The 25021-nt window shown below is 43.4% G+C and overlaps 1 protein-coding gene across 5 annotated transcripts in view; it reads right to left on the bottom strand.

The window, feature by feature from the left end:
• Window positions 1-24081, bottom strand: part of Chl1 (cell adhesion molecule L1 like) — a 200282-nt gene extending 176201 nt beyond the window's left edge. For 2 of the 5 annotated variants that reach the window (XM_048787024.1, XM_015494932.2), the window contains exon 1: window positions 23851-24081. The gene's annotated coding sequence lies outside the window, so the exon portion shown is untranslated. Of the gene's footprint in view, window positions 1-22875; window positions 23016-23850 lie in introns of those variants that run through there. The other 3 variants (XM_048787019.1, XM_048787023.1, XM_048787020.1) reach the window with 3 other exon arrangements.
• Between the last annotated feature and the right edge of the window lie 940 nt (window positions 24082-25021).

The raw sequence follows: 25021 nt of genomic DNA, 5'->3' as shown, positions 1-25021 counted from the left end.
AATTTTACCTTCTTCAGAATATCACACAAATGAAATCACGACTTTCACTGAGCATGATGCTTTGGTTTGTGATTTATATTGTTGCACCTATTAGTAATCCATTCCTTTTGACTTCGTAGGAGCATTCTGGGGCCTGGATAAACCACAATTTGTGTTCCTGTGATTTTACTTGGAATTTCCCAATACCTCATGAAGTTAAATATCCTAACATCTATTGTTGGCCACTAGAATGTGTTTTCTCTCAAATGTATTCTACCCCGTTGCCCATTTTTCCATATTATTTTCATTTTTCTTATCAACTTGAAAAGTTATTCAAATAATCATTTTGTTCTTTGGGGTCCTTTTCTGCACAACCAGTAGCAACATTTCACATCGAGCTGAAAGTGAACCTTCAAAGCTTCCATCTTAATTTTCCCAGAATGCAATTTATAGCGTTTGATATCACTACCATCTATGCCAAACTTAGGGCAAGCGTTTGGCTAAAGTCAACCTCATTTCTTTTCTGTACAGTGACTCTCTGAACGATTGAATGTTTCCTTCCTTGGAGAGGGGGAGGTGGATAATACCTTCTCTACTGAACAGGGGAAAGTTAAACATGATGCATACATTGATAGCAAGGAGAAAGGTCATCTAAAATCCATTTTATACAATTATGCCATTGCCATCCGTACACGTCATGCTTATTATGATCAATAATCGAATGGAAATGTCTCTCACTTTCTGCATCAAACATACAACTGCTGGAAGAATGAAGGAGCACGTTCTCTCAGTGCAGGGAGGACACAGGGATTCCTTCTGCAGGAGAGCACCTGCAACCAGCAGGGGTTCATCAACATCACCAGCCCAGTCCCCAGGACTCTTGGGGGGTCTCCGTGCACCTCACTACTAGCCAGCCTGGATACAGGTGTCTTAAACCTTGTGATTACAGAGCTCTTTCTTCTGCCCTCTTCCTATGGGGGCTACCTGTGCATGGGGGCTGTGGGTTGTAACTTCCAACAACCCCCAAGTAAGTGCACCTATATCACTGTCACAGAAGCATGATGAGTGAAATGGTCACTGCCTTGCTTACAAGATCTCTTTATCACACTCTAGTTCAAATCTAAGCCCTTCTTGTCTGTCTCCCCCGTGGAGTGCCAACGGCTCTTTTTCTATCCCGTAGCCATCAACTCTTCACAAAAGAGCCCTGTGATGTGACCTCTTTGTGTGTGTGTCTGTGTGTGTGTGTGTGTGTGTTAATGAGCAGAAGTCACACTGACTTGCTTACTTGCTTAGGTCCCTTTGAAATTCCTATATTGAACTTAAATCCGGGACCCACAGGGCCTTCTGGGCTCTTTCCTGGTGCCAGTAACCCTCTCCCAGGCTCACTGCAGGGCAGGTTCCAGCCTTGTGTCCCCTCTCAGACCAGGCCAAATCCCTCCCCGCTCACGGCCCCCCTGGCTCCTTTCCGGATTCTCTCTTTCCTGTTCTGGCCCCACTTGAAAGGCACCTTCTCAGAGCATCCTTTATCCAGTGTCTCCTCCTGCCTCTCTGTGTCACCACCCTTTGTCCCCTTCCTGTAATGACTTCATGGGGTTCACTTATTTATTGGCTCACGTTCTTTGTGATGGCAACTCTGGGAGGGCGAAAGGAATCTGTCTCCACGACAAAGCTTCGCTCCGTGCCTGGGATGTGTGGTCACAGCTCCCTGAATACTGGATGGATGGATGAAGGAATGCGTGTTGGACTCCCAGGCATGCAGATGCTTGCCGTGGAGACATTAATTCTTCACCCCCGTTTGTTGTTGTTGTTGTTGTTTTTTAACCTGGGAGTATAGTGACAGAAACATAGGTACACTTTTTTTTTTTTTCCCTGACATTATACTTTCTCAGCAGGCATCTGTTCAAACCAAATTATTCAGGAGTTGCACAAAAGGTAACACCTTCCCCAGTGCGCACAGGACTGAGGGAGAAGAGGAAAAAAAAAAAAATCAGACTACTAAAATTTCCTTCGTCTGCAGACTCTGAAACGGCTCATCAGCACAAGCAGCTTGTAGCAGATGGAGCGCAAAAGGTTGCTGAAATGGCACACAACTAATTGCAGGTGATTTAATATCTTACGCCTTCCTACTGAAAATATTGACAAAGAAGAAGAAACTGATTTGGAGTCTTTCTGCTCTGTTGAACTTCATATCTTTTTTTTTTTTTTTTTTTTTTTTTTTTTTGCGGGGATACTGGGGATTGAACTCAGGGGCACTCAACCACTCAGCCACCTCCCCAGCCCTATTTTGTATTTGATTTAGAGACAGGGTCTCACTGACTTGCTTAGCGTCTCGATTTTGCTGAGGTTGGCTTTGAACTCCCGGTCCTCCTGCCTCAGCCTCTCAAGCTGCAGGGATTACAGGCATGAGCCACAGCACCTGGCTCATGTCACCTTTTGAGCCTCTACCAAGGTATTTCTATAAATCAACATTGCTTAAGAAAGACTGGGTGTGGCACCCAGAAACCACTGTCAAATTAGGAAAATGCTAGTTCTTGGGGTGCAAATGATCATGGTTACCCATTCTTCCCCGCAAAAAAATAAAGTCAGGATTCATCTTGGTCCATGATATCTAACACCTATGAAGAAATAAGTCTAAGCATTAAAATGGTCTTGGGTTTGCTATAAGTTTATCAGCAGCCAAGTGACATCTAGTGCTTGGTCAGTCTTTCAGAAGAAAGACCAGGTCCAACCCCCCTGCCAAGGCCACACCTCACTGCAGGCATATCTAAGGACAGAGGAGTTTGTGAATGTTACAGACAGACTTGGTTTGAAGTCGACCCTCCCAGGGTTCACAGGCTTCTCATTCACGCATGGAGACATCCTGGTTCCATGCCTAAGAATTAACTCACATAAGCTTTATGAAAGAGAACATTCATTTCCATTCTTTTCTGGACCACATCAAAGAAGATACATGAAATTGAAGAGATTTCTTTCCATGGTTATGCAGGAAGGTCAATTGTGGAACCACAGTAGAGCAAAAAGGAAAAAAAAAAAGTAGTATTTATATTTATCATGTCAAACATCTTCAAAGATGATTCACTTTTTTTTTTTTTTTTTTTTTGGTACCAGGGATTGATCAGGGGCACTTGCTTGACCACCGAGCAACATCCTCAGCCCTTTTTTGTATTTTATTTAGAGACAGGGTCTCACTGAGTTGCTTAGGGCTGGCTTAGAACTAGCAATCCTCCAGCCTCAGTCTCCAGAGTCGCTGGGATTACAGGCATGCATCATAGCACCCAGCCAAGATGATTCACTCTTAATGGGCCAAAACTTTAAATATCACTCAGACTATTTTCCTCATAATATAAGAATTTAAATTTATACCATCAGGACATCAGAATTTCAGTACTGATTAGTTTCATCTCTCTGAATTACAGTGGTACTTGAAACATATCATTTTTTGTTTACCTTTATTGGCCATATTTTGGCAACTAGGCCTCAGATCCTGCATTCTTACATTTAAAATATCTCCATGGGTGTATAGCCTCACTTCTGAATACTCATTGTATCAATTATTGAAGGTTTAGGCAGACAGTTGACAAATTAGATAAAACTGACTGATTCATGCAACCAGCAAATAAAAGATCAGTGAAAACATTGAAAAATTCAAAAATCATAAAATGGCAAACTCAGAAGTCAATCTCATCCTTGAATCCTTTAAGAGACAGCAACATTCCTTTGTTCAAAAGCTGAAAAGCTTTTGAGAGAGATGCCTTAATGCCCTGAATCATTTTATAATTAATCACCTAGCATGTGGTCAAGAAAGAGACGTCACTTGGGATACTAATAAACATACAGCAAATCCATGACAATTTTAAGAGATTTTCACTTTGTTGATGAAGGCTTTATGACATAGCATGGCCTAAGAGACATAATTCAACACAAGTGCTCTAATGTGGATTTTCAAAATATATATATATATATATATATATATATATATATATATATATAGCAGCTATATGTGTGTGCATGAACATTCCTGCACTATGTGTTTAAATTCTCAATTTTTTAGTTTCTAAATTCTGCCTTGTTACTGTTTTCTTATTAGCTGCACATAATTAATCTTTGCAAGGAGTCATTCCAATAGGTGTAGTTAGAATATTTCACATCCCTGTGGCTACTGCTTTTAAAACTCCAATAACACAAGTACTTCTTCTAGTAAACTTTGAATAAGTTACATTTTCTGTATTTCTAGGTATAAATGAGAAAGCCACAGCACTCTTACAATGGGATACGTCATTTAATGAGCTGCCCGAAGTTAAGAAACCCATTCCTAATCGACGTTGATATTCATGTTTGTAACTGTTTAAGAGAAGCCAATGGCTTATGGTTTTAAATTGTATTAAAAAATGCAATGTCTAAAAAGACTCTAGCTCATTACTAATCATTTCCCAGTTATTAATCATTAGAAAACAATTCCAATATCAATAAGGAAATAATAACGTAGCAATACTATCCAAACCTCTCAGAAAATGGTGCAAAATAATTTCACTTGAAAAAGGTAGAAAGAGGGTACAGATATAAAGGAGAGTTAGTGAACCTTGACATTTCATACCCAGACCCTAATATCTGAGGTCCTTGGTATTATTATTATTTTGCATTGCACATGTAAAATACATATGAAGAATAACCACAGAAATTGCCTTTTCCAGCTCTGAGAACCAGGCCCCAGAGGAAACTAGATAGCATAGAGTTAGCTGGACTTCCTAATGCAGAGGTGAATTTAACCCAGCTAAAAAAATAAAGCAGGTGCTGCATTTTGTGCTGTGAGCAGCTGACTCTTTGGTCATCTTAGAATTGGGAAGCATCTAAGTCATCATGGGAGCCAAACATCTCTAAGATGTGTAGAGATAGACACCCCAACCTCTCCTCCACCAACCAAGCAAGTATGAAGAAGACCCTCAGACAGATGCCCTGAAGGGACCCATCTCCCACCTTCTTCCACCTACATCTGGCTTTCTCCACCCTGACTCTAAATTAGAGAGAGGGCTTTAACCGGGCTTGGTGGTGCACACCTGTAATCCCAGTGACTGAGAAGTCTGAGGCGGGAGGATCACAAGTTCAAAGCCAGCCTCAGCAAAAGCAAGACACTAAACAACTCAGTGAGACCCTGTCTCTAAAAATAAAATACAAAATAGGGCTGGGGATGTGGCTCAGTGATTGAGTGCCCCTGAGTTCAATCCCTGGCACAAAGAGAGAGAGAGAAAGAGAGAGGCTCTTGATTGAATGATCTTTAAACCACATTTCATCACATCAGGTTTTCTCAAATAGCACCAGATCACACTGTGATAAATACTGCTGAAAATTAAGTGTTCACTAAATAGAGCTTGGACATTTCTTTTGCTTCAGGGAGAGGGTCATCACCATGGAATTCCTCTTTTGCCTTCCAAACATTCCTTTGCCCCTCATCACTTTTAACAGTGGACTCCTCTTTGATCAACACAACTCTTCTCTAGTCCAACCACCATTTCAGCTAGACCTCCCTATGGTATTTGTCACCCTCTGTTTTGGGTTATACCGGAGTTTATTTCCCAGCTCTTTCATTACGCTGGAGATGCATAACATTTGGGGTGCTGAACCCAGAAAATGCATAAATGTTCATACTGGTGATATTTTTCTGAACATATATTAAGCAATGACTTTTAGTATCTTCAGGCCAACTGAGTTCAACTCCCCTTGAAGTTCATCTACTCAGCGCAGTGATTTTCATACAGCAGGAACATCACAGGTTTTCATTTAATGATTCAATATAGAAGGGTAAAGGCAGGAAAATGGAGAGCAGAGGGGAGTGGTGAGTTTTTCTTTCTTTCTTTCTTTTTTTTTTTTGGTACCAGGGATTGAACCCAGGGGTGCTTAATCACTGAGCCACATCCCCAGCCCATATTTTCTTCTATTCTATTTAGAGGCTGGGTCTCAATGAGTTGCTTAGGGCCTCAATAATGTACTAAGGCTGGCTTTGAACTTGAAATCCTCCTGCCTCAGCCTCCTGAGCCGCTGGGATTACATGCATGTGCCACTGCACCCGGCTTGATGAATTTTTCTTGGAGGTAATTTGCCCTTCTTCCAGGTTGCATCTTTGTGAGCAGGACCAGCTGCCCTGAAATGACCTCAGGATGGGCTCTGGGCAGGACACAGGTGAACCAGGCGACTGGCATTCCCTGTGAAATCTCTTTCCATCCTCTGATGAGAGAATACTGAAATTCTCAGGCAGATGCCAACACATCAATTCCAGCACTTCAATTCTACCAACGTCCCCACTTTGTAAAGGCAGAGTAGGACTCAGGGCTCACATCTACAGAAGGCAAGTGTTCCTAGCTAGAAGTTAATGACCCCGGGCCCCTTTTACCATCTGAATGTTTACAATACCTTTCCATCCTTTACCTCTGACACTGCTGCTCCATTTACAGTAATAAAATGAAGCTTGCATTTTAAGTCAATGAGTTTTCTGCTTAACAAGCCAGTTAAAAATCCAAGTGAATTATAGCAGGTGGCGCCAAGAGTTGGCACCGGTGGCAAAGACGCAGAGTGGAGGAGAATGCGGGCCTAGAGGACCACAGATTCGTGAGTGACTTGCCATTTGGGGAGAAAGGATGGCAGGAAATCTGCATGAGAGGACAGAAGCAGGGGGCTGGGTAACAGAGAGTCTCTAAGGGTCCAGGGGCAGAGAGGAGAGAATAATGAAGTGTGAGTCCCGCTGAATGTGGAAGCCAAGCGTGACAGCGACTTGGCCCGCAGAGCCGCAGAGAGCTAGGCAGAGACTCTGAGGAAATAAGTGACATCCCGGCCAAAGTGACAAGCGAGAAAGGGGATTGTAACAGTGACATTCAGGCCTTGGTGGAGAAGACAGGCTATAAAAAGCAGAAATCCGGTGAGGGTTGCCGTGGTGCCGTGATTTGAAGACTGAAGAAGGAATTTTCCAGAATGGCGGGTGAAGAAATGAATCTCAGTGTGTTCGAGGAGAAAGCTGAAGTAGGTTTTGTGGCGCTTTAAAAGTCACGAAAGGATAGAGAGGACAGACATCGGCAAATTGCTAAAAGCCAGACCACACAAAAGGCAATGTCTGCTAGAGTAAAAATACACTCTCCCTTTTATCAAAGGAAAACTATGGAAAAATCGAGGTTGCTTCTATTCCAGGAGCCCTGTATAGGTCAGGGTCCTCTAGAGGGACAGAAATCAACAGGAGGTATGATTATAAAAAGGGGACTTACTAGGTTGGCTTAGGCGACCAGAAGCTGGAGAGTCCCCAGTGGCCCTCTGCAGGCTGCAGAGCTGGAGGACCCAGCAGCTGCGCAGTCCAAGAGGCTGAAGCCCCAGAACAAGAGGATCAACGGTGCTACCCTAGTCCAAGAGCAAAGGCTTCTGGAGAATCACTGGCAGAGTCCACTTTGGAAGAGTGAAGAAGCAAGAGTCCGATATCCTCAGGGGATTGCAGCAGCAATCAAGAACCCCTTCAAGAAGAATGGAGCCTGCAACTGCTGCTGCTTCCTTATTCTTTCCATTTTTGTTCCACCCAAATCTCCCATCTATTGGATGGTACTGCCCATGCTTAGGAGGGTCTTCATTCCAGTTGGCTATCCCACATGCCAATCATTCCTAGACACACCCTCTTCATCATGGGTATCTCTTAATGCAATCAAGTTGATAATTCAAATTAGCCATTACAAGCCCCGCCCATTCTGTTCAGTGGGAAGTCTCTGGCTTTATTTCCATTCCATTTCCTACCCCAAGCCCTTCACAGGTTATTCTCGCCACCCACCTCTGCCATTTCTTGCATTTCTTTTTTCTGAAATTGAAGAAAGCAGAATTTAACATGTATTGGACTTGAGACTATATCATCTAAAAACGAAACCTGTTCAGAAAAGTTGCATTTTCTGAATAAGGCAACCTTCTATCAGAGGCTGGAAGATTTATCATTAAAATAACTTATGACATAGCACAGTTCACAATAGCTAAACTGTGGAGCCAACCTACATGCCCTTCAGTAGATGAATGAATAAAAAAATGTGGTATACATACACAATGGAATATTACTCAGCAATAAAAGAGAATAAAGTCATGGCATTTGCAGGTAAATGGATGGAGTTCGAGAAGATAATGCTAAGTGAAGTTAGCCAATCCCAAAAACCAAATGCTGAATGTTGTCTCTGCTAAGGAGGATGATTCATAGTGGGATAGGAGTGGGAGCATGGGAGGAACAGATGAACTCTAGATGGGGCTGAGGGGTTGGAAGGGAAGGGAGGGGGCATGGGGTTATAAATGATGGTGGAATGTGATGATCATTATTATCCAAAGTACAGGTGTGAGGAAACAAATTGGTGTGAATATACTGTGTATACAACCAGAGATATGAAAAATTGTGCTCTATATGTGTAATAAGAATTGTAGTTCATTCTGCTGTCATATATAAATAAAAAATAAATAAATAAAAAGACAAAAATATAATAAAATTTAAAAACTCTGACCAAAAAATTGTTTTTAAAAATCAGACAACCTGGGTTCCAGCTGTGCTCTTATACCTATGAGTTGTATTAGCGCCATGGAACCTCCTGTGCAGGACAGAGGCTACCTTGCTTAAATAGCTAGCTGTTCACAGATATCTCATTCAATGATGTTCACAGGTGGTCGCTTTCATTCCAAAGCAATCTATAGAATTATCGACACAGAATTGAATTCACTGTCGCATGGCGTTTTGGGGTTACATATATTGCATTTGACTCTTGAAGTAGGGTTTTTAATATGGAAAAAATATCGCCATCTTCTGTAAGGGCTCTGGCATCACTGCAGGGGGCCATCTACGTGTGTTCATCGGGAGGTGGATAAAGTTTTAGAGACGTAGGAATGATAGCTTTCGTGGCTTATAAGCACTGTGGGAAAGAGGATGCCCTAGAAGAATGTGGTGGCAAGATTTGAGAAACAGAGAATCAGGGGCAATGGGAAGACACATCTCAGGAAGGTCAGCGGCTCATCTGTCATCCAAGAACACTTAGAGAGGAGGAGCCCAGGAAAGCTCCCTGCTCTGTACTCTGGACCGGCTTCTTTTCTACACTCTCCAACACAACAGGGAGATGGAGGATAATGTGGCACTCACCACCCATTAGCCCCTCTCCACTACAGGATGCTTCAAGAGCTCAGGTGGAGGGCACTGCAGCTCAGGGTGATGTCCTTACCCAGGGCAAAAACTGCTTCCTTTTTCATTTGTGGTCATCATGGATGAAGAGCAGGGAATGCAGACACTGTGACCTCCCCTCCTCAAGTCTGCTTCCCCAAGCCATCTAAGCAGTTGGTCCCTTGGTCCCCACGGGTGGGCTTTAGCATGGGTGGCCCCTCTGACCCTGCAGAGGTCTTGCTAGGTCTCAGGAGCCCAAGCCCCTTCCAAGCTATGGATATACCCAAAGGGGTCAGAGCACATAGCACCAGACCTGCTCCTCCAACTAAGAACCATGCTCTAGAGCATTCCCAGCCACGGCGAGGACTCTCTCCTCTCCCCTCACCTCCAGTATCTCTTTCTGGACAAAATCATGGGCACCTCATGGGGGCTGGTGGTGTAGCTCAGTGGTAAAGTGCATGCTTTCATGGGTTCAATTCTTAGCCCCCCCCCCACACACACACACCAAAAACTGAAAAATAAAATAAAATAAAAATAAAACAAGAGCATGTAAGGCTGCCCAATTCAAAGTTCACTCTCCTGTCATTCTTCCTTTTCAAGATCAAATAAGCATAAGATATTTAGAAAGTGGGGGATTAAAGGCAGCAAAAGAGGGCTTTTCTAGCAGTGTCTTTTTGTTTTCCTTTGTACTCAATCATTCAGTAAATAGTTGCTCACAGAGGGTGTATGAGTTAGCATTTTGTTGCTATAACAAAACACCTGAGATAATCAACTTATAAAAGATGAAGTTTATTTTGGCTCATAGCTTCAGTGGCTCCAGTCCATGACTCGCTCTGTCATGGCTTCAGGCCTCTTTGGAGGCAGCAAGTCATGGTAAAAGCATGAGGCAAAACTTCTCCTGGCCAGGAAGGAAAAAAAAAAGAGAGAAAGAGGAGGGGCAGGGGTTCTAGTATCCTCCTTCAAAGGCACAATCTCAAAGACTTAATGTCCTCCCCCAAGGTCCCTCTTTCTAAGGCTCCTCTTTATACCTCCCAATGGTGCCACCCCCTGGACACACGGCCTCTGAGGGACACTTATTCAAACCATAGCAGGGAGTTGATACTTCTGTCCATTTACCCCTCTCTCTTTCCTTGTCTTTCTACCCCATCTACACGAGTCCTCCAGCAGGGTGACAGCTGAGTGCCCCCTTTGCAGGAGAACTTTCCCAGGACAAGCCTTTAAGACGACAAACTTCCAGGTTTGATTCTTCGGGTCAAGAGTCATCAAGCAAAGAGTTCAAGCAACCTCACCAGGAAGACCAGTGAGAACCTTAGGTTATGTGGAAATAAGGGTCCCTCAGGGCTCTGCCTTTGGTCCCACAGTGCCAGAGGTGAAGCCAGCTTGGGGCCACCAGCCATCCTCTGATCAAACCCTAGGACTCTCACTCTTGTCAGGTTGGACAGAAGAAGTCACCCAGTTGAGCCCTGTGTGAAGTCCTGACCCACAGGGTCATCAGATTCCACAAAGCAGTGTTGTTTGGAGCGACTGTTGAGCCCGTGGGTTAGTTTGTGATGTAGCCATAGATAAATGGAACCATATCCCTTTGCATTTTATATAAACTGTCACAAGGTCACATTTCAGAATCATTTCTTATCATTTCCCCTCTTAGCTACACATAAGATTTCAGGTGTTTTTCTTCGCAGTAACAAGAAGTTGATTTAATTCCCTACGGATAACCCCAAGGATCACACATGCAAAATATGTATCTACTGGACCCATAAATGGTTTAAATAAAAGTCACCTGGTGAATTCCCCAAACAAAATTCAATGAAACAAACGTTGAAGATGGTCTGTGAAGGAATCTGTAAAAGTCCTCTCCTCTGCTCTCACCTCCAGCTCTGTCTTCCACGAAAATAAAAGACAATTGTGTTTGTGAGCATGTTTCTAAGTGAAGATTAAGCAGGGACTGACCGAGCAAGATGTTTCCATAAATGAAATGTTTGCGCTTCAGTGAATTTGTGCAGAGATCCAGGTGGCAATGAGGCCTCTTTGCTTCGAATTCTAGATGCTGGCTGAGGATTTAACCTGGGGACAAGTCATTACTGTTGTCACTGATTTATCTCATCTTTTCTATATTTATTTGCTGCAGTAAAATAGCTTCCGAGGAACACGATCATTATTTTGGCAACATGTGTGAAATATTCACACGACCCTGTACCATCCTGTATTTGAGGGCGTCTACCTGGATCAAAATAAATTAACATCGAAGGGATTGACACTATATGTTAATTACTATAATTTGCTAATAACAAACCGGTCTATGTAATTCAAGTCTCCGATTTTAATTTCTTTAATATTTTGGTAGACTGGAGTTAGATATATATAATTATTTCAGTTTTCTACTCTGGTTTTATGAGTGAGCAGTGAACGGCGTACAACCATTCCTTACCCCAGAACAAATCCATATACAATCACCCAAATGAATCCATTTTATTCCTGCTGCCACCATCAAACAACCAAAAAGATAATGTGATGCCACCTTCAAAGATTATACACTATAATGAAACCTGGTTGAAGCTAGCAGACCATTCCATTCAGAAACCACAGAGTCGGAAGTACAGCCAAACTAGTCTCCCCTTGCAGATAGCACCTAGCTCCCTTCAGAGACAATCAAGAGACCCAGCTCACACTCTAAATGCACTTGGAAGGGATGCCACCCACCTTTCTGCCTGTCCCCACCAGCTCTGATTTTTGGAGGGACCACGGAAGTGAAGTGCATGCTTAATTGAGGCAGTAAATACTAGGCTGTAGCAGATTGTTTTACTGTTAAATACAGTAATGGGTTTTTAATGGCTGCTGTCCAAAATTACACCGGAGAAAAATGGTTTATTAGTAATAATAATAGCTGGCACCTTTATCTTCAGAGCACTTTACAAATATTAGCTCATTAATCCTGCCGCTGCCACCGGAAGGCCGTTACCACCAATGTTCCCATCCTCGGTTTACAGCCAGAGAAACAGGAAAATAGGAGGGAGGTTTTTTTCAGAAGGTTTTGTGTGCAGGGATCAATTTCCAATTTAAACAACTCATATCAATTTTGGTACAAAAATAAATGGGCACTCACTCTGATGAGAGCCAGCCCTCTTTTTGAGGGGACAGTGGTTAAGGTCAAACCCAATTTATTTGAATTTGTGCTCCCAGAAACACACACAAGTTATACCTAAACTGCTCAGGGCTGGTCCCTTCATATCACTCCAAGCAAATCAATTGGGCTCAAAATCTATTCAGACCAAATCAATTACATGCAGAAACTGGTATGCATAGAAAAGACAAGACTGTGGAGACCCTCTGAAATCCAGCTCCCCTGAGAATTTCCAGGGGGAAAATTTCACAGAGTGAAATGGAATCAAGGTCAAATTTAAACACTTTTATTTGGGCTTTCTATTTTTATCCATTAGCTCAGATCTTTACTGAAAATAGTATATCTTTTATCAGTGAACAATAACAAATAACTCCAAATAGTCCATTATCCTTGCAGCTGCAGGCTATACATGCTAAAATTATTATTTTCATTCGTCTGTTTGACTATACTTGTGGTCAATGCTTCAGATTCATACCACTGGGCAATGCGTTCAATATTCTTTACATCTTTTACATTTTCATCTAATGAATGAATTCTCTATTGTGACCAGAAGCACTTACAGAACAAGTTTAGAAACTCCTTCACAACACACACACAAAAATATATGTGCATTTGTGAAGTCAAGAGCCCTCTACTCCAGAAAAGCAGATAGGTATCAAACAAAAGCCCTATCCCCAAACTCCCCCAAGTATAATCCAAAAAAAAATGGCATCTCCTATCTCGTCCAAGAAGGAAGCAAACATGTCGCTGTGTATGATACAAAAAAAGAGCCTTTTGGAGTCACTCAGAGGTTGGGAATGCTTTTTATTTAACAATATATTTATATTTGTTTCCAGACTAAAAAAATCAAAATCCACTCAAAACTCCCAAATACATTGACCATACCTGGAAAAGAATCGTACTTCCTCTTAAGCCTCATGATAAAGAAAGGGTCATCATCATGGTCCTGTCATTTTCAAGAATAGCAGCATTGGGATATGGCATCTGCCATCGCCAACTATTTCTGTGTTCACCCAGAGTAGCAGATACTCCCTTTTTGTAGAAATGCCAACTGTGTAATTCAATTGGTTACATATAAATTGCAGATGTGAGGGGACTCTATGCATATTGATATTATAGAGCATCAGAAACATTTCTGCCAAGAAAAAAAGGAATGGTAATGATGTCAAGCAAAAAGCTCCGGGGAAGAAAAAGGTTGATTTTTACATATACTGGTGCCCAGGGCCTGGTATGAGAACATTCAGAACAACAGATGCTCAGATGACAAGATTTCGGGGAGGACACAAATGTCCCCCTCTGCCAATGTGTCTCCCACATGAGAGACACTTGCTATTAATCTATCGCTTTGAAGACATTAAAACCTCATTTCAAATGTCACAATTCCTAGGACAGAATTAAAGTATCATGCAATGCCTTCAAAGGACTCCCTGATATCTACTTTCCTCATATTTACCTAGGATAAGTGCACACAGACTACAGGCAAGTGTGCACGGACTACAGACAAGAGAGCTAGCCCATGGAGAAGATGGTAGTTGGAACATTGATAGGCATTGCACATTTCAAAAATGAATGCCCAACAAAGGAACTAAACAGACACTTCGCCGAAGAAGAAATATGATTGGTCAACAAATATATGAGGAAATGTTCAACATCTCTAGCAATTAGAGAAATGCAAATTAAAACTACCCTGATATTTCATCTCACTCCAGTCAGAATCGCAATTATCAAGAATACAAGTAACAATAAATGTTGGTGAGGATGGGGGATGGGGGTACACTCATATATTGCTGGTGGGACTGCAAATTGATCAAGCACTCTGGAAAGCAGTATGGAGATTCCTCAGAAAACTTGGAATGGAACTACCCTTTGACCCAGTTATCCCACTCCTCTGTTTATACCCCAAAACTTAAAAAAAAAAAAAAAACAGCATACTACAGTGACATAGCCATATCAAAGTTTGTAGCAGTTCAATTCACAATAGCTAAACTGTGGTACCAGCCTATGTGGCCCTCGACAGATGAATGGATACAGAAAATGTGGTATATATACACAATGGCATAGAGAGAAAGAAATTAGGGCATTTGCTGGTAAATGGATGGAATTGCAGACTACCATGTTAAGTGAAATAAGCCAGTCTTAAAAAAGGCCAAATGTCCTCTCTAAGAAGCCGAAGCTTACACACAATAAGGCAGAGGCAAGGCAGGGGGATAAGAATGGATGTTCATTAGATTAGACAAAGGGGAATGAAGGGAAGGAAGGGAGGAAGGGAATAGGAAAGAAAGTAGAATGGACCAGATATAACTTTCCTATGTGCATATATGAACACACAACTAGTGTAATTCCAGATCAAGAATGGGAAGTTATCCAGGCACTGTGGCGCATGCCCGGGATCCCAGTGGCTCCGGAGGCTGAGGCAGGAGGATCGTGAGTTCAAAGCCAGCTTCAGCAACTTCGCAAGGCACTAAGCAACTCAGGGAGACCCTGTCTCTAAATACAAGACAGAATAGGGCTGGGGATGTGGCTCAGTGGTCGGGTGCCCCTGAGTTCAATCCCCGGTACCAAAAGAAAGACTGACAATGGGAAGCTACACTTCATGTATGCCTGATATGTCAGAATACATTCTACTGTCATGTATGACTAAAAAGAATAAAAAATTAGAAAGAAATGAACACCCAAGAGAGAGGAGAAAGGATGTTGAAAGAGTACGACCAACTGACTCAGAGAGGCAGTGACAGCCAAGGGCTGGGACTGGCCTGCTTCGGAGTCTGAACCCCGCCTCTGTCACTCACAGGCCATGCTGTGTAAGCCTGGACAAGGGCCCTTGCACGTTGGCACCTCCCAGCTTAAAACGGACATGATGATGAGGGTACCGTCTCCCAGTCACTGATATGGAGATTGCAAAGCAGCTGGTCACACTTGAAAAATGAGAATCGGTGGCTTTTGAAAACATCCACATTCACAGTGTTAGTCCCATCACTAACCCAACGTAGTTATTTAATGAAAACCTGAAGGACTGGTCCTTTTCAATGTCTCATAGAACCCATACGCACCAAAACAAACAAAGAAACAAATAAATAAAGAGTGTCATAGCAATAAAGATGCTTTGTTGAAAAGCAGAAAAATGACTGCTGACATTCTCAATATTCCTTAGACTCATTACAGCCCTTGGCTGTCACTGCCTCTCTGAGTCAGTTGGTCGTACTCTTTCAACATCCTTTCTCCTCTCTCTTGGGTGTTCATTTCTTTCTAATTTTTTATTCTTTTTAGTCATACATGACAGTAGAATGTATTCTGACATATCAGGCATACATGAAGTGTAGCTTCCCATTGTCAGTCTTTCTTTTGGTACCGGGGATTGAACTCAGGGGCACCCGACCACTGAGCCACATCCCCAGCCCTATTCTGTCTTGTATTTAGAGACAGGGTCTCCCTGAGTTGCTTAGTGCCTTGCGAAGTTNAAAAAAAAAAAAAAAAAAAAAAAAAAAAAAAAAGATTCACTGTCAGATACCTGAACAGTAATTCTGCTCCTCACTACTACGTGGCCAGGGGTCTGACCTTGGGTCAGTTTCTCCATCTATAAAATGGGCTAGCAAGCCTTTCGCTCACCACACTGCTGTAAAAGTCAATTGGGATGATGTGAGGCAGTTCTCTGGAAAGCATCAAGCGCTTGAATCATACTAAGTGATACTCTGGGTTTCATCAGAAATATGGTGGAATGTGATGGACGTCATTATCCAAAGTACATGTATGAAGACACGAACTGGCGTGAACATACTTTATATACAACCAGAGATATGAAAAATTGTGCTGCGTATGTGTAATAAGAATTGTAATGCATTACGCTGTCATTTATGTTTTTTAATCAACTAAAAATAAAAGAAATCTCCATGGGTAATGGAAATGCAGTCTCCAGTGTTAGAGTCTTCAAAAATATTTATCTTCTCTCAAACCTTTTTTTTTTCCCACACGAAATGATTCATTTCTTTTGAATGCATCAATATGTAAGACATCCTACAATGAGATGATACCTTATCTCTTTACATTCTACAGCAAAGGTCTTCCACACAATGACAAACTGTATTCACAATCAACCCTAATAGCATCAGATCATGGGAAACTGCAATTCCTGTCCTATGATGTGGGGGGAATATACCCCCTTGCCTTTGGAAACACACATTCCTCACTTCAGTATTCTAAAAGGGCTTCCCTGACCTATTACCTCATCCTTTTCACTTGCACAAATATGTTAAAGAAGAGGAATCCCCCTCTCCCCCAGAGATCCAAATACACAGGTTACTGTGACATTCCCCTGCCAGGCTGTCATCTGAGTGTTCCCTTCCCAGGCAAGACACCTGCAATCCCTTGCATGAGAATCACTGGCCCCTTACAGAGAAAGGTTTTTGTGAGGGAGGAATGTCTGCTCCAAATGCAAACCTGTTACCATAGAAGCTGCCTTTTTGCAGGCTTCTCTGGTGAATTGCCTCTCATCTTGGAACAGAGCTACAGCAAAGGGATGGGCAATCTGCTTTAAAAATTGGGGAGGGGGGCTACAGCTAAAACCCACCTCTGTTCATGAGCATACCCACTGGGGGGGGGACAACGAAAGGGAAGAAAGGAAGGAAGGACAAAGGAAAGGGGGGTCAAGAAGACCCTGAATGAAAACACAGTGACTCTCTCTTTTGCACGGTTTTGGGTAACTCGAGCTCTCCCCTTCCTTACTTCCATTCCATATTGGAAGCCTTTGTGGTGTGCAGGGTCTGCTTCCTGAAACTTCCAGATTCCACGCTGCTGGGCTCAGGGAGAACTGACCTTGCAGACCACTGAAGCCACATTCTCTCGCCCACTGACAGGGCTGTCTAAGCCATCCTGAGGGAGAAGCAGCCGTCCTGGGGCAGGAAGGTGGCTTTGTCCGGTGATCAGGCAGGAGCACTGCTCCTCTTTCAAAAGCCACAGGACCTGCCTGGCAGCCCTTCCCCAGAGCAGCAGCTCTCACCTCCCCTTCCCACTGTCCCTTAGGATGAAGGGCAGGGAGGAGGCTCCAGGGCTGTCTTCGCAATCCATGTTGGTTTGCCTTGCTCAAAAAGAAGTGGCTCCCCTCTCTTAAAACTCCCTAAAACTGACCTGTTGGACGATGACCCGCGCAGCAGTAAGGATGAAAGAGAAGGCACCCGAAGGCAAGGTTTGACCCAGAGAGGATGCACATTGTGAGTTCTTCGAGGCCACCAAAGGGACATGCCACTCGCTTCTGACCAATGGCTCACTCCACCTGGACACTCTCAGGTGGAGCTGCAGACGTTTGGGGGCTCAGGTTGAAAAACTTTACGCATTTCAAGATAAGCCGGAAATATGACATATCAGGATCTCCTGTTTTTACACATTGGCCAAAATTTTTTCTCAGATATTCTTTGCATCGACCAAGTATATAATCAATTTGAGCTCAGTCCAAGGGACATTGGTTTGGATCATAGTTCCTCTCCTTCAGGAAAAAGAAAAAGAAAGAAAAAAAGGTGTTTCTCTACCCTACACCAATATAACAAAAACAAAGACATTGAAATTCTCACCTATGCACCTTTTGCTTACACAATGAAGTCCAAAACAACCCAACTCTCCCTCCCTTATTGGAAATCTCAGGGTAAAACAGAAACATTCACGAGTCCAACGTTATAGGAATGTGGGTAGCTGGGCCTGTTCTAATATGAATCTAGTGAAATTATTCAATTTCAACATGGCTTACACATTACACATCTGCAAAATCAGTTTAATGTCTTTTTTCCTACTACCATCTTCACAGAGATGTCTGGTTGGAAAAATGAAACTACACACAGGAAATGAAAGAACTTTTGAGATCATCAGAAAATAAAGTACTACTTAAGCCAAAAAAAAAAAAAATAGTTGAGAGCCTCAGAGGATTTCCTATAGTTTTCTTTTCCAGCCATATTCTAGGTAACCATGAGTTAATGCCTTAGGCCCACAGGATCTCATGGAAGAGACACCCAAATAGGAGGCAGGTCTTGTCCTTCTTGGCTGGATGGTAAAAATTGCAATAAAAGCTTTAAAAGTCCAGATGCCTCTAAATGAACTGGTCTGGGTTGCTAAAGCTCTCTAGGTGAAGTTTCAGACAAGCTCCAGAATTCCTGCTCACACAATCTTTTCTGGCATGAGAAACAATCAGTATCCATCTATGCACATTAGCAGGAATCAACAGTATTCCATTTGGTGGTAGGGTTGATCACAACTCATACTTATTTATGCACACAAAGTGATACACAAGCACACTTCATGCACTGGGAAGGTAGGAAAAGGTAATTGCTATTATAATAAAAATCCAGAATTTATTGAGCACTTAGTATGTGCTACTAAGCTGTCTGCACAGATTGCCCCATTCAATGCTCATGAGAACAACACATGAGCTAGGTATGGATGCTATTCCTGTTTCCATGAAAGAAATCAGTCTGAGGTCAACATGACAGTCATGGCCACATATCTACAAGTCCACAAACATGGGTACTGAGTCTTGGAAGCCTAACTATATGGCCAGTGCATTTAACCACCGTACCAGTGGCTTCCCACTGTGCCAGACACTGTAAGGGTTTATGAGACCCATAAAATAGAACAATGTGTGCCCTCCGAGAGTTTATGATCTGAGAACAAAATTGTGTTGCACACTAAAATTCATAGACTGTACAGGAAAATGGTTTGACTGCTGTCCCTGGAGTTAAGGCAGAGCTCTGGGGAATGTCTACTTCTGCAACGACAGAGCAAATAACATGCACCCAAACATCACTAGGGATAATGTGGTAAGACCACCAGGAGAAGACACTCTGCTCAAAGCACAGAGCATACATGTATACATTTACCAAACTCAGTGTTTATTATTGCTGTGATTTTATCTGGCAACATCATTTGAACTGAATATTCACGTGCACCCCGAATTGACCAAAGTGTGGCAAACTATGAGTGTGAACCCATCTCCCCTCAGACTCTAGTTTTGATTCTTACTGAAATTATTTTTATAAACACAGGCAAACGCTCCTAATAGACTCTCAAAGAGATATCCAAGTTGTATTCTCGGGGGCAGGAATGGATTACATGAAAACAAAATTGACACTGTTTACAGAAAATTTTTCAAGATGAATACAGAATATGCCTCTTTGTGTTTTTATTATCTAAACACAATGGGAAGGTAAGAAGGCTCATTTTTTAATCCACAATACATAAAATCTCAATTAGTTATGGTCTATTTGTGCACTGACTAAAAACATTCGTTAACAAAACAGAATTTTCTAGTTTACTGGATAAATACACCAGAAGAAATTGCAGAATAATGTTGGGTTGCCTGGCAACCGGCGCTCTACTCTCTTGCTTGTGATCAGTCTCCCTCATTCACCAGGCTTCCCAAACCAGTGCTGGAGAATTCCAACCAAGTTGTTTCTTGGGAAAATTATAGTGACTTTCGGTAACACAATAACACTTTTATTCTCAGAAGATAAACTTAGATGTCCCTTGGATCAAAGGAATGTGTTAATTCATTATTCTCTACATGGTGCTAATGAGAAGGCTATAATTAACTAACTGCACTATTGCAACACACATAAAATAAACTGCAGTAATTAGTAATGTTTCAGGTGTTAACCATCCTCCAAAATTAGGAAATAACAGAATCCTTCCTCCAATAAAGACGTACAGAAAGGAGAAAGCACCATATCTAATTAAATTGAGAATTGTTTCCCATCCCTCCCAAGGGGGAGGGGAGAGAAACACGTGATCACCAAAATGTGAGAGATTTCACTTTAATAATAGAGAAAATGGCCCAATGCCAAACCTACTTGTAGGTAGACATAAAACGCTGCTAAATAATGTAATCTTTTCTTTCAAAGAATGCTTAGCACAATATTTTTCCAGGAATGAATAGAAAGAATATCATGCTTTCACTCATTAGCTGTGTTAACTTAGCATATTGTATGTAAATCACCATAATAATTGCGTTCTGTTCAGAGTGAATTAGTTAGAATGAAGCTGTAATCAAAATGTTCATAATTGAAAATATAGTATTCTCAGACTTGCTCTGAAAAAAAGAAAACAATGAACACTGATTGAATCAGATAATACAGTTCATCACTGAGAACAACCTTGGTATAGAGAGAAGTTGATCCTCTTTATTATACCTCTGTATGCTAATTCGCTCCCCAAATTCACAGCTCAACACCTTCCTCTGGGTCCTGTTTGTCCACTGCTGCCCTTTGTCTTTGGCCTCACTTAAGATTTCCAAGTGCACCACTGCTTGGGTTTTTTAAGAAAAATACAAAATGGTGAAAAGCTAAATTTTTGTTTCTAAAATATACTAGACTTTATTGCACTGTTGGCTGTCATAAATCAAAGGGCAAAATAATTTCCAATAAATGGAACATTTAATGCCAAAGCTCCTGGGAAGCAATATGTAAATGATCACATGAATCTCAGACAAGCTGTCACACTAATTCCTCAAGGTACCTTTTAAAGATGACAGATTCACTGTGAAGATGGGCGTGTAGCCGAAGTCAAACTTGAAGCAATCCTCTACTATCTGAATAGGAACTCACCATATCTCCTGACAATCATCCCTTCGAATCTGATGGCATTACTTTTCTTTATTACTTAATTCTCCTAGTTAAAAACTACTAGAATTGGCTGGGCGTGGTGGCACATGCCTGTAATACCCTCAGCTCCAGAGGCTGAGGCAGGAGGATCACAAGTTCTAGGTCAGCCTCAGCAACTTAGCAGAGCCCTAAGCAACTCAGTGAGACCCTGTCTCAATAAATAAATAATTTTTTTTAAGGGCTGGGGATGTAGGCATTGGTAAAGTGTCTCTGGGTTAAATCTCCAGAAACCTCCCCGCCCCTTCAAAAAAACAAACAAACAAACAAACAAACAAACACACACACACAAAAAAAAAAAAAAAAACCCTACTAGAATTGTACATCAGTCTTGAAAATTTCCCTTATTTAATTCTGCATAAAAGAGATCCAGGCTAAATTATTTCAACAAAGCAATTTTAGGTCAAATAATGTCCTATCTTCAAAGATTTCAGAAGTAACTGTAAAATTTTTTCTATCCAGTAAATATTTTTTCTAAGTGAGGTCTCTTTGACGGAGGTTACTTGGTGATGGTTAATTAACTATCTGGCTTAATGGCTTCATGTCTAACACCACCAGCCTATATTTTAGTAAGCAAATGTTCTCTTTTTTAAAATTCATTTAAAACCAGTTCATTTTTTTTAAACTTAAATGTAATAAGTATATCATTTGTAGTATCAGTTCCCAGCAGATGTGCAGTTTGTCACCAGGTAACATGATACATCTCTGTGAGCATGAGGTAGCAATGAACATGGATGGCTTTTATTTAAAGGAAGGGTCCCTGCATCTAGATGCAACAGAGAGCAACCTGGGAAATACATATTAATCATCATGGTCCTGCGCTTCTGCACTGAAGTCGTTACAAACCTACCCTGAAAGAGACTATAATGAACTGCCATAGTCAATATTCACACCTGCCTGGTAATAGCTATTTGTCTCCATTTATTCGATGACAATATTCAGGAGCCTGCACAGAATGGTCATCCTCCACACCCTGCCAATTACTGCAGGAATATCTACTAGAGCCCTTGAGGCCACAACATGGAAAGCCAGGATATATGCACTAGATTCTAGAACCCAGTTAAATTTATAAAAGCCACAGGGCAGTCCATCACCAAGAGACTGAAATTAACACAAATCCAACCACAACATCAGCAGGTCCAAGAGGAAACACAGAATCTTACACGCACACACACACACACACACACCCAAAAACATGCAGAATAAATTCATTTTCTTGTCACCAAAAGTTTCCTCAAATGGCTTTCTGATTTCTGTCAAATCAATAAACTGAAAAACCAAACCAAAGGGTTTGTAAGAGTTAGGATGGCCTGTAAATATTAATATCAACTGAGATTATTTCTGAAAACCAGAAAACACAGCGTTTTGCCTACAAGGAAGGTGCAGAGAAATGAGAATATACAAGCCATGTGTAATTAACTTGATGGGTATCACCAGTAAATGTTCAGAACCACAACTAACTTTTGAGTGTCTGTGATATGCATCACAATTGGGTTTGCGCTGTCCTCTGGGGTGATCTCTTACCCAGTCTTGGAACAGCCCAATGTGGAACGTACAATGCCATCCCTATTGTTCAGAAGGGGAAACTGAGGTACAGGAGAGTTAAACAGCTCTTCCCAGACGCGCGGAGGGAGATGGATGAGAACCCACGTGGTCCGCCTGGGAGACTGGACCTTAGGCGAGCCCAGGTGCTTTACAGGTTGCCCAGCCCTGCACGCACGCGCAACCCCCGCCCCGCGCGTTCCGCTGGGAGCGCGCCACCGCGCACGCGCCTGTTCGAGCTGCTACCTGCGGGTTCTGGGGGCTGTGGATCCCTCCCGCCCGCACAGCTGAATCCCCAGCGCCCTTCTCCAGGGGCTAAGCCAGCGGCTGGCTCCCCGCGGAGGCGCCCAGCGGCGCAGCACGCACCTGCCGCTGCACACCTGCCCGCCTCCTCCGCCCACAGCCAGACCGCCCACAGCCAGACCACCCACCCTGCGCACCGGGGATTTGGGTACCTGCCGCTGCTTCTCTGCCCCCGGGTTTTTGCAGGAATTCCTCAGCCCTGCTCCTGGCTGGGCAAGTGCAGATCACTGAGAGCCAGAGTGGGAATGGAGAGGCCGGCGTTTCCTGCCTCTAGGCTCCAATCCCTGCTCTCCAAATTAATCACTTTCTGCCTGCTCCCTCCCCACGCACACTCAGAGAGAAAGAGGGAGAGGGAGAGCGAGGCACAAAGAGGAAAAAGGGACCATCCGTGACTGGCATCTCTAGCTCCCCAGGCTCGGCTACCAGGGAGCCATGGCAACCAGACCCCCTGGCCTGCCCTCTCGCCCCCACATTGGTATGGGGAGGTGTAGCGCCTGCGCCTCCCGGTTTTCTCAACCCACCCTCCTAACCCAGATCCCTAGATCCCCATTCCAGGCTGCGGGCATTTACGGAACCCCACACGTATCTAGAATCCTCTCCTGAGAATAGGAGCAAGAGAAGGAGTGGGGGTCAGGTGGAGATCTGAGCGTCATGGCCGAGAGATGGCCAGGGGGACAGAGGCCAAGACTGATCCCCCTCCTAGAGAGGGCGGAATCTACGGGAGGGTATGGAATCCTCTCCAGAGGGTGGGATGGACACTGGGGGTGGAGGGAGACTGAGTATCAACCTATCCGTGACCAGAGGGAGTAAGGGGGAGCTGGGGGATTCCAGGAATCTGGCTTCCTGCATCCCAGTGACTCCGAGCAGTCCAAATCCAGCCTCAGCCACCTCCGGGGCTGAGAGAGGAGGTGTCTCCACCCAGGTTAGGGCAGAGGGACCTGCGATCGCTTCTGTTTGGGGCAAGGACGCAACCCTCTATGGCTCACCATTTCTTTTCCATAAAGGGTTGACCCTCTCCGCCCAGGCGCCAACCCTTACTTAACCCTCCCTCCATCTCGCCCCAGAGTAGGCTCCTGAGGAGTGGGAGAGCCCCCCAGGGCTAGCAAGAGCCATGCAAAAGGACACACCTGAGTCTCCTCGGACACCCAATCGGTCCGGTACCTTCCCTCCAGGAAACTTCTCCCCGAGCTGCCCAGGAGTGGGGAGAGGGAGGAGCAGAGTCCGGCGTCTCGGGGCGATCCAGGGGAGTTTCTAGCCGGCCGCCCTCCGCGGATCCACACCGGTGTCTGCACGCCGCCGAGATCCCGCCTCTTCCCTCCAGCTGTCAGCGCTGGTTTCGAGAAGACTGGACCTGTTCGGGCTTGCACCGGGGTCCACGCCCTCCTGCCAGAGACTGGCTCACGCCTCTCCCTCCTCTTTTCCTCGGTTCTGCTCTGCCACCCCTCACCCACGCCGCTGATTTTTCCCTGCCTTCGCACACTCCCTTGGGACAGGGAGAGTTGCAAGCTTAAGACTTTTTATCTATCACGCCAAGCAAAGAGCCTAAGCCAAAACTTGTCATTTGCAACCTCTCTTGGTCAGAGGAGGTAGGATCGCTGCTCCCCTTTGATCTGCAAGAGAGAAATTTAAAAGAAACCCCTCCCCTCTCTCCCTCCCGAGGGTTTCCCTCAGTTCATATTCCTCACACGGGTTGCCAGTCTGGTTTTCAATGCTGCTTGTTGGAGGGGTGTGGTGCCATGTGTCTATTTAAAAATCCTCTTTTGGCTTTCCTTCGCCTTTAGAGGCGTGGCGGGGCTACTGAATTTACAGAGGAAGGCACTACCATGGGCGATCAGATCAGTACATACGGAAATTCAGAGACCTTTACTTCAATTCTATGTTCACCATGTTGTTCTCTAAGATTTTTTTCTGCATGCTGTCTGTTATTCACGTTTATAGAAGAAAGCCCTGCGTGCTCATTCTCAAAGCAAAAAAAGCCATTTCTGATGCTTTATCAACTCTATCGACAAACAGAAATGTTTATTTTAGAAAAGCCCCAAGATAGGACTAAGTTACAGGCTTGGGCATTGTATCCGATTCATACAATTCTTTCATTTTCTTCCCCCACCATGATATTTTCCAAAGTATGCACACAAAACCATGGAGGGGAGGGGGGAATCCTGTTGCATTTAAGTTCTCTTTGATGGTAACAGACTTATTGACTTCTAATTTTTACTCCACCGAGGCTGTGAGATTGACCTAACAGTCACATTTTGTTCTCAGGGAGGGCTTCAAACAATGAAGACATTTAGAGCTGAG

Source organism: Marmota marmota, unplaced genomic scaffold (genome assembly GCF_001458135.2).
Source record: "Marmota marmota marmota unplaced genomic scaffold, marMar, whole genome shotgun sequence".
NCBI classification, from domain to species: Eukaryota; Metazoa; Chordata; class Mammalia; order Rodentia; family Sciuridae; genus Marmota; species Marmota marmota.
The sequence above is the reverse complement of the archived record's forward strand: the minus strand, read 5'-3'. Positions and strand labels throughout refer to the sequence as shown.